Source organism: Merops nubicus, unplaced genomic scaffold, assembly GCF_000691845.1.
Source record: "Merops nubicus isolate BGI_N331 unplaced genomic scaffold, ASM69184v1 scaffold1760, whole genome shotgun sequence".
In the NCBI taxonomy this organism is placed as follows: domain Eukaryota; kingdom Metazoa; phylum Chordata; class Aves; order Coraciiformes; family Meropidae; genus Merops; species Merops nubicus.
Window position 1 is genome coordinate 30,137 of NW_008581928.1, and position 10,713 is coordinate 40,849.

A 10,713-nucleotide genomic window follows, 5' to 3' on the forward strand; every position below is an offset into this window, starting at 1 on the left:
ACCTTGTAGCCTGCCTTCATCCCCTCTTGGAAAGCCAATTTACTGCTTCCCTTCTGCTCTCTCTGAAGACTTGAAGTAAATGGATGAGTACAAGGACATATGTAAAATTTGGGCTGCTTTGGTTGGACCATAGCCTCCAATTAACCCACCTGCAGAATGTTGCCTTAAAATGAGCCATTTTCCCTTTAATAGATCTTTGTTTTTTCCTAATGATCCTGGAGTACCTGTTTTTTATAGGCCAGCACCTTGGAAGTAGAAGGATTTAAGTTAAAGAATTGTAATTCTCTTAGTCATTAATTCACGTCCTCTGTTTTGTTCCAGTAAAATGATGAACTTTAAGTGCTTGATGTTTGCAAAGATGCACAATCTCTGTCAGTGAAGCTGACTTGTTACAGCAGACAGAATTTTCTTTGATTTTGAAGATTTTGATGTCAGTTATGCAAACTCCTTGGTGCCCTTTAAACATGGAGATGATGGAATCGAGTCTTTTCGTAATTTGTGGTTTCTTCCTTTGATTTTTGTCTGACACTATTAAAGTGGTTCTTTAAAGGCAGAACTTTTCCTGTGTGTGTTTGAGAAGGAAAAAGGGGGAAGAGTTATGAGCAGTTGGTGTTAAAGGAGAAATTGTGATGTCGTTATGGACAAGGAGACCCTTTTCAGAGATGGTCAATGCAAAAACCTGGCTGTTTCTTCTCAGCTGAGGAGGACTTGCCCTGTCACCAGAGGAGAGTGAAAAGGAGCACCACTCACTGGAGTATTTACATCTGCTGTGTGTTTGTGTTTTCTGAGCTTTCAAACCAGATTTGCCTGAGCCACAGAGCTTCTACTCCTAAATTCTCACTTTGAAAGCAAAGTCTAACATCTGGGAGCTGTGTGTTCACTAACAGATACACTTCAAGCTTGGAATAAACTGAGCTGCTCTGACCCCCAGTTTTTTATTAGCACTATTCCTATGCAGACCCCAGAACATGCTCTGCAAGCAGTTTATTATGAAGTATTAACGAGCTCAGAGCCAGGCCTTGAAAGTAAGGAATGGAACAGAATTAGTTTCATACCGGTTGTGGGTTTTGTGGCTTCCAGGCTGCCAAATGACAGCACCACTTGGGTATTATTCCTACAGCACCTCAGTGCTCTAACAGCCAGGAGTATTTTTATGTTTCTGGCTGTGAAGGGAGTGGAACTCCTGGCTCTTATTCCAAATTCCTTTCGTTTTACTTGTGAAAATATAGTGCAGCCCATGAGAAGTCACTTTTTGCCATAACTCTGTGGAGCATTACAAGCAGAAAGGTTTTGCCTCCAGGATTGCAAACGTGCATCTGGTTAAGTTATAAGAATAACAAGAACAACATGGAAAAAAAATGAGCTTAAAGTTGTTTTTTCCAGGTAGCTTCATTTACCCAGCTGCCCATTTACTGCTTTCAGTGAAGTGAGCTCATACCTACAGAAAGGAACTGAAAGCTGGGGCCTCAATTCCTAATCCTCATCTACCTCCATGAAAACACTGCTGGAGGCTGCAGAAGGGTGGGGTGCACATCTGAGTGTGCAAAAGGGAGGTCTCTGTGGCCAAGGGCCTTCAGAGCCCAGCACTGCCAAGAGGAACCTGCAGCTACCTGCTGCACTGGGGGGGTTTATTTTCAATTTGGTTTTTGAAGCACGTGATGGGAAAACGTTGTCAGACTCCCTGCTGGTGTCTGGTGTGGCTGTGTGACTTGTTCCACGTGCTGAGGCTCTATGGGATGCTCTGTCTGGTGGAGGCAGCTGCCTCCTGAAGGCATGGTAAGAAAGAATGCTCTTTATGCTGAACTTGTGGCTGCTCAAATCCTCCCTGCTGCCTGCCTGTGGGAGTTTGCAGGTGCTTTGCTGACACAGCAGCTGAATAACAGGCACAGTGCTCTGTGATTTCAGCAGACCAGTGCAAACCTGATACTTGATCAGAATTGGTCTATAAGGAGTGGAGGTTTTACACTGGTCCCCTCTGGAGGATCTGTGCAATTCATTAGGGGAGGGCTGTTTGAAATCTGGCTCAGCTTAGCATAGATTTTTTTTATTTCCACAGCTTGCAGGCTTAGGCTGTAATCCTGCCTGCACATCAGTGAAGGCCTTTAAAGGTGGTTACCTGGGATGAATGAGCAAGTAGGTGAACATGAACTGGTGAGTAGTGTGCTTTACATAGTTGAATTCTCTTTCTTACCCAATGGATGAGACTGTTCTTGGCCTTTTATTCATAACATGGCAATTTTCCTAACATTTCTTGTTTGTTTACACAGTTTAGATGTTTACAGGAGTCTAACTCTAGAAGTCCTGGACAGCAAACACTGTCCATCTGACAAATGGGTGCCTGCTCTTCAGAAATGGCAGTTGCAGAAGGAGAAGAAGAATCCTTTGTTCAGCAGTGTGCTCTGAAGGAGGTGATACCTTGTTGTCCAGCCTGAGAAGGCAACTGGGTAACAAAACCCTGTGTTTTGACTGCAAAGGGAAGGAATTGACTCTCTTGGCGTGGACTTGGTCACTTTGATATAATCATCTGGCTGACTAGACTATTGCAGTCCCCTTGCATTCTCATTTTGGATCTGCTGAAATCCCTGGGGACCACAGCATCTCTGTAAGTGTAAAATGGATATTCTGACACTACTTCTAGGATGCTCTTCTTGGAAATCCACCTGCAGTTGAGGAAGCAGCTCACAGTGCTGACAGACCCTAACCTGAGTCTCTGACAGCAGCTTGGCTAGTTACTGGCCACTGTTGTTTCTGCACCAGCAGGAAACTACTTGAGAAATTTGTGCTATGTGGCATTGCAATCACTCATCTTCTTCCCTTTTTTGCTTGCAAATGCTCTGACTCCCTCAAGGAACTGCTGGTTGATGGGTCATCCCCATATTTTTTCTTGTATGTACCTGTTCAGACTGCAAACACCCTTTTAACAGGAAAGGTGAAGGGTTTATGGGAGTTGATCCAGCCCTGGGCCTCTCTACTCAAAGCCATCTGTACCTAAAGTATTCCCAGTGTGTGTCTTTAACCTGTTCTTCAAAATTTCTTGTGTTGGGGACTCTGGTTTTCCCTAGGCAAGCTGTTCTGGAGCTCTCTGCTAGCTGTGGACATGTTTCCTGAAGTCTTCATTGCTGTATGCAAGCCAGTTAACACTTTCCCTGCCCACAGCTGACACCAGGTATCTCTTTGTGCTCTGAGGCTGTTTTGTGCCCTCTGTTATCTTCCCACCTCTGTGATGTGCTGGATTTACAGAAATTTAAGAGGTGCAGAGCAACACAGAGAAAACAAAACAAGGATGTGAAAGGGTAACCAGGTCATGGGTGATCCAGGTGTTGCAGCAGCTCTTTCTTTTTTGAAATAAAAGAAGGGATGACTGAGTTGGAAGAAAGCTGTCTTGCAGGCCAGGACTTAAAAGCATGGCAGCCATCCTCCAGGTCCTGGCTGGAACATTGCATGACAAAAGGAACTGGAAGCTACAGAAGAGTGGGGTCTGCTTTAATAGTTCCCCTTCAGTGAGAAAGAAGAGAAGACCTTGGGGCTTGATGCAAAGGACTGAATGGAAAAATATTGGGAAAAGATGTCACAAGGATCTTTTTGTCATGCTTTTGCTTAATAAAGTGTGTACATTTAAAAATCCCTTTTACAGAAGGTGTTTTCTGTTACTTATGTTATCAGAGGTGGGAGTGGTGAAGCAGAGTCCCCAGCTTTGGGGGTGGGTGTTTGAAAGTGTCACCTCCAAGAGGCTCCACAGAGGCAGCACTCGTTTGGGGCCCTTGGTAACACAGTCTCCTTTTGGTTGGATATCTGCTCTTTGTGGCCAAGAAACCAGGGATGTGTTCAAGAATTCCTGTTTTGGGCTTTAGCACATCCACTCAGGAGCCAAGGATAGATACAGGACTCTGAAGGAAGGTCTTGGGAAGGCCCCACTCTGAGCTCTGTAGTGTTGTAGTGGAGGCAGGGCCTTGCTCATGAGAGAGCCCAGCACAGGTTGATGGCAGACTCTGTGCAAGCATCATGATAAGATCATTATCTTGCACTTTGGTAATGTGCTTACAGCTGCATGGCTGTAATTTAGTCTCTTAAAATCTCTTTGGTAGACAAAGGGAAAAAATAAGACTCTAATGCAACTGTTAATTGACCTTGAAACTCCATCCAAAGGAGCCTTTCTTTAAGTCAGGTGGATCTGAACACCAGAGAAAATCCTGTAGGAAAAAGCAGCAGGTATCTGTGGCTTGAAAGGGTTTTTCAGTTTGATTTCCTTATTTTCTGTCAGTGTTTGTGCTTCTCTAGGGCTTGGGCTTCTATCCTAGTAGTGGCTGAGGACTTTCAGCTTTGCCTGGCTCGGGGGCTGGAGCACAGTGTGGGGAGATGCCTGGCAATTGAGAGCCATCCTTCTGATGTTCTGGCTGTTCTGTTTCCTCTTTCATCCTTAAATCTTGCTGGTTCTTGCACTAGCAAAGTCTTATGTGTAGAGAAACTGAACTAACTTCCTTCAATGTCTCTTTGGTGGTCTGAAGCAGAGTTCATGCCTTCCACTCATCCATCAGTCGTTTGCTAGCTGGACAAAGATGGTTTTGCTTCCCCCTTGCTTTCCCTTTCTCTTTTCTTCCAAATCCCTTTCAGAGGTTCCTTTTTGCAAGCCCCACAGATCTTGGTCAGGTGGACAGAGTGAACACTCTTTGTGGATCTCTAGTCTAAATTTAGCCAGAAGTCTACCTAGGTTGTGGACTTCTGCACTGGCAGTCTCCAAATCACTTGCTGTGGGAGGAGGTGACTGGGTGTGTTGTGTGCTGTGGCTGCAGGACCTTGACATGTTCCTGCCCTACAGGTCAAGGGACCTTCTGAAGCATAGGTAGAAGTGTTGAGGAAAAGAAAGACTCTTGACTTTCCTCATGCCCTGTCTGTTGCTGAGCTTTAGGCTGTAAACTTTCTCCTGTTGACTGAAAATTAGTTGGTGTTTTCACAGCAGGCATGCATGGGGTAAGAAGGAAGCTCTGCAGAAGGAAAATTTGTGCTCCTTTCTCATCTCCTCCAAGTTACTTTTAATTTCTGGATGTTGAAACACTCTGCTGTACCAGCGAGGCTTCCTGGCAGACTTCAGGCTCTGAGAGATGGGTCTGGATCCTGCACACACTCGACGTATCTTTCTTCAAGCTTTCTGGTTCTTTTTTTCCTCCCTCAGTTTTAGGATGTGGTTTGCACTACTCATGAGTAGGTAGATCTGGTTCGTTGAAGAACCTGAGAACTTTTGTAGTGAACTCGTGAGGGGGTAGCACGATTTCCTGGAAAATTTTGTTGAAGCAGTAACTTCTGCTACTGTGCATTCCTATATTGCTCTTCTGGTCCTTTGATCCAGAGCAGTATCTACTTCAAAAGCTGAAGTTAAACCAACGTGAGGTTTTTGACTACAGCCCAACACAGACACAGGCAGATGTGACTATTTAAAGCAGTGAGATCCATCTGGCTCGTGTCAAAATAGCAGAAAATTGCTGCTGGTTGGTCCTGAAGCAGCTGAGTTTTTACTTTTTCAGGTCTAACCTTGCAGGTCTGTTTGCTTTGACTCAAAGGCTTCAGTGTTGAAGAAAATCTACAGCTTCTATGGATCCGTTCTCATTTTAACTGCCTAAATAAATGAATACTAAATAAATTAATACTCGGTGCTTTACTATTAGCCAAATTTTGGGCTCCTCTTAATGTCTTTTACTAGGAAAAAAGGGACATACTACAACCCACCACCACCCCAAAATGAGCCTTGTTCACTAGGAAATAGAACTTGGAGGGAAGGTGCTAGTAATTCAGATGCAGTAAAAGCATCTATGCTGAGATGACCCAAAGGTTTTGGTTTTGTTTTTTTTTTAAAAAAAAGAATAAAATCTGAAAAACCCAGTCTGTGCAGAGGTCCTGAGGTGAGCTCACAGTGCTGGACTTGCATGAAGCTCGTTTCTCCTGTTCCTGTCGGTGCAGCCCAAAGCCCTGACACGGGATGTTTAAGTCAGATGCAAGACTAGAAGCATCTATGCTGAGATGACCCAAAGGTTTTGGTTTTTTTTTAAAAAAAAAAGAATAAAATCTGAAAAACCCAGTCTGTGCAGAGGTCCTGAGGTGAGCTCACAGTGCTGGACTTGCATGAAGCTCGTTTCTCCTGTTCCTGTAGGTGCAGCCCAAAGCCCTGACACGGGATGTTTAAGCACCATGGAGATGCAAGCAAACAAGAATGTTCAGTGTCACAAAATGTGGTCTGGATGAGAAGCCTGCTGAAGACAGAGGGGAAAGCAGAATAATGTGTCAGGTAAACAGTGGGTTGGTGGTTGGGGTCTTGGAGTGTTTTTTCATTTTTCAAACCCTTCTGGTGCCTCCAGCCAACCACCAACCAGAGCTCACTGAAGTGCCAGAGGTGAGTGATGCTGAGCTCTGTGCTTTTCAGATTTTCAGAGCTACGAGTGGAAAATTTTACATGAAAGAAAGGAGGTGAACTGGGGTAAAGATTTCGGCTCCCCTGGCTGGATGTGCAGGGTGGGGAATGTGTAAGAACAAAAATCCACCTAACCACGAGGTTGTGATACCTGTAGCTCTGCTGGTGCTTGCTCCCCAAATAGCTTCTCACCATCTTATCTTCTCTTTTACCTTTGCCATTCAAGGTGGAAACGATGCTTCTTCTGACAGTCCTTGATGCACATCACCTATTTTCAGTTGTTCACAGAATAATAAGGGCAGATGATGCCTGGTTTGGTTTCACTACAGTTTGTGATGAGCAGGTACCTTCTTCAGGACTCCAGCCATGCTGTTTGTTGTGCTTGTCCTGCAAGGTGGGTGAAGGAACATATTTGTTGTCCTTGGTTTTTGTCCTCATTTGCTAAAAACAGGCCCACCTATCCTCTTTTGAAGATGAGTGTATCTGAACATCTCTTTCTGAGTCTCAGCACCTGAAACTTTCAGGTGAAGCCTTTCATTTCTTACTAAGCTGAGCTGGAATTTCAGTGCTTTTCAACTCTCTTCAGTAGAAAAGACTCAGCTTTAAGTGCTGACTCAGCTGCTCGCTGGCCATGACACACTTTAAAAAAAAAACAAAACCCACACTTCTGAAGCTCACACTCATTGAAAATACTTAAAAAGCATCAGATTTCTCAAAGCCCTTGGGCTGTGCTCTGGAGTGTGTTTTGTCTGGTGGGTTCCTCCCTCATTGTCAGGCCGTGTGCCTTTCGCTGCGCCGTGATGCTGATTTTACTTGGAAAGAATGGCCCTGTTCTGATGAAGTACTTTGCCTTTTTTCCTGCTTTGTCTGGGGGGTTCCTCCCTCATTGTCAGGCTGTGTGCCTTTCGCTGCGCCGACGTGATGCTGATTTTACTTGGAAAGAATGGCCCTGTTCTGATGAAGTACTTTGCCTTTTTTCCTGCTGCCTGTTTTAGTGTGTTCATGCAAATTGGTGAAACTCCCTGCTGCTTACAAATGTTAAATGTGAAGTAAATTGGGCAAGTCTAAGAGGGACAGGGGTTGTGTCTACAAAGCTTCATGATTTAGGACAACGATCAGCCGTTGGCTGAGAAACGTTAGGAAGAAACTACTCAAAACCAAAGGATTTTCTGGTTTTTTTTTTAGAATAATGAACTATGGAGTTGTTTTCATCTTTTGTAGGAAAGGAGGCTTTCAGGGCTGTGAGCACAGGAGTGTGCATGGTTCTTGATGTCTCAAGACAAGGCAAGAGCTCTAGCAATGAATACGCAGATTTTTGTCTCTATAACAAGAAATAGTTTCATTGCAGTGCTTTTCATCTGCAAAATGCCTTGTTGCAAGAACTCTAGCAACAAACGCACAGACTTTTGTCTCTAGAATAATAAATACTTAGTTTCATTGTAGTGCTTTTCATCTGCAAAATGTATCTGTTGCACAAAGGGAGGTCAGAGCCTTGATTTCCACGTAGCAGATGCGAGAGTTGAATTGACCGAGATCCTTGGCGAGGCTGAAAGCAAAACCTTAAAAACTGCTAATTATTTGATTTTTCTTTCAGGGAGAAATAAAGGTTAAGGTGCTACAGTCTCTTTTGGGCTTATCAGCTCTGGTCGATAGGTAGTGATGGACACGGTTGGGCCACTTCTGCTCGGTTCAGGTCTGCAGCCCAACACGATGAGGAAGTCAGTGGAAGGAGTCAAGTAAACTGCAGGTAACAAAACAAGTTGTTTTCTTTTTTCTAAATACAACCATTCTCTGCACAAACACAACTGGGGCCAGTTGCTTTCTGCCCCCTGGTCCCATGGTCTGTCTGTGTGGGGTTTTTCCCTGCTGGCACAGAAGAGAAATGCTCGTTCATTCAAAGGGCACATCCAGCTGCTGGGTCTGCATGAGGTCTCACGTGCCAGCCCCTCAGCTGCTGCTCTTGTTGGAGTACATCATGGAATCTTAGGATGGTTTGGGTTGAAGGGATCTTTCAAGGCTGTCCAGTCCAATCCCCTGCAGGGAGCAGGGTCATGGGCAACCAGAGCAGGGTGCTCAGAGCCCCATCCAACCTCACCTGGTTCCAGAGAGGGGGCAGCGACCACCTCTCTGGGCAGCCTGGGCCAGGGGCTCACCACCCTCAGTGTGAATTTTTTTTTTCCCTTATTTCTAAGCTAAATCTATCCTTTTAGTTTAAAACCATCACTCCTCATCCTATCACTACACTCCCTGATAAAGAGGAGTCATCTTCCCTGTAGGCCTTTAGATACCCAGTTGTGTTGGCATGAGGGTTCAGGAACTGAGCCTGTGCCCTCCTGAAAATCCAGGCCACAGTCTTGCCATAGTATGTCTGAGGGTTTTTATTGTCAATTACCTTACAGAAAAGGTGGATGCTTATTTGTTGTTGTTTGACACAGCTGGTGGTTGCCTTGCATCTCTACAAACCCATACCTGGAATTAAAAACCAAACCGTAATTAAAAACAACAACATAATAAGAAACAAAATTAACAAATCAAATTTTTAAAAAGTTATATTTTAATTTAATGAGTTAAAAGCAAAAAAAAAAAAACCCCAAACAAACAAAAAAACCCACTCAAATAAAAAATCCTCAACCCAAACAATCAAACAACAACCAAAAAAAAACAACACAAAAAAAATAAACACACAAAAATCATGCAGAGAAAAAAATCTGCAGTCTTGGATTTCTAGTGCTGACCTTGCTTTCAGTCTTTGCCACAAACTGTTCAGTAATTATCACTTAAGACCTGACCTTTGATAAATGCTAAATTGGTATTTGATTGCTTGAATTTAATTCACATGGCCTCATTTTGACAGAGTCTATAACACGTCATTTTTTTTCCACTCTACAGAAGTAACAAAAGTTCATTTACTAGACAAGTTCTCATTAATGAAGTCATATTTTTAAAAAGCCACAACAAAAAAACCCCTTTTTTTGTCTGGTAATCTACAGGAACATTCTTTACTGAGATTTTGCTTTTAATGCTAGTTTTTTTTCTAAGCTCTGACACATTTCTGTGGGTATGTGGACTGAGCAAAGCAGTGGATTTATTCTGCTGAAGTTGGTAAAAAAAGAAAATAGTGTGTTAAATAAGACAAATTCATTAGTTCTTTTTACAGTTTTTTGATTACATGAGGACTTTTTTTAAATAATCCCTCGGAATAAAATTTTAATAAGAATTTAGAGCAGAAATAATGGAATATTTTATTTAATTACGTGAAGGAATTTCTCACGCTAAAAGAGTTTGAAGCTGAAACAATTAAAGCAGTAGCTTTGGGTTAAAAGCTGTTGATCTTTAGCCAATGCAGCTGCCACCAAAAATCACTTCTTTCCAGTGTTGAGATTTTTATGAACCAACCTCCCCGTGGGAGATTTGGGGGGTTCCCTGACATTTCTGGGGAAAGGAAGCAAATACTGACCTGCCTTAGTGAGGACGGGCTGGTGAAGCAGAACTAAGGAGAAAACAGCCTCAATCCAACCTTCCCTTTTCTTTCCTTCTGTGAACTCCTCTGCCCCTTCTCCAGCACGCTGCAGGTTTGTCTGGCACCTCGTGCTATGGGTTTCACTCCTTCAGAAAGCACCAGAGAGGTTCTCCATAGCAAGAGCAGACCTGGGCTCTGCAGCTTCTCCTCATGGTTTGGCTGCGGGGCTTGCAGACAACGTTGTTGTCCTGTGCAGCCAACCAGCCCTGTTTTCTTTCCATTCCTGGTGCTCGTGACTGAGCAATAAGGGCATAAGTGACAGGAAAACCCATCTTTCTCTTGTTTCTCTACGTGCTTTTTGCACCTTTCCCACACAGTTTGGTGGCAGAAGAGGCGAGTCGCTCCGTCTGCGGTCATGGTCTCACTTGTGGTCGAATTTCAGCTGAGCAGTTATGAGCAAGTACAGAGATCTGTTGTGGTCTTTCTTCACTTTGATTAAGATCCTTTTGTGTCACTACTAGCTGGTACTGCTCTTTGTTTGCATGTGTGATGGCGACAGGTTTCATGTCAGGGAGGGACCTGCTCTTTCATCTACCTGCCCAAACCACAATCCTTCTGTGGAGGCACTTGAAGGAGTGCAGAGTCCCTCTGGAAAAGAGACAGACATGATTTTCATGCAGGGATGTCCACTTCTTCCAATCACTCTTCCAGGTACAAAAGTTTCTTCCTGAATTTTGCTGCCTGAAGCTTCTCAGAAAATCCCAAAACGGCAGGGGTTGGACGGGACCTCTGGAGACCATCTCCTCTCTTCTCCTCCAACCCCCTGCTCCAGCAGCTCACCCCCACCACGGCG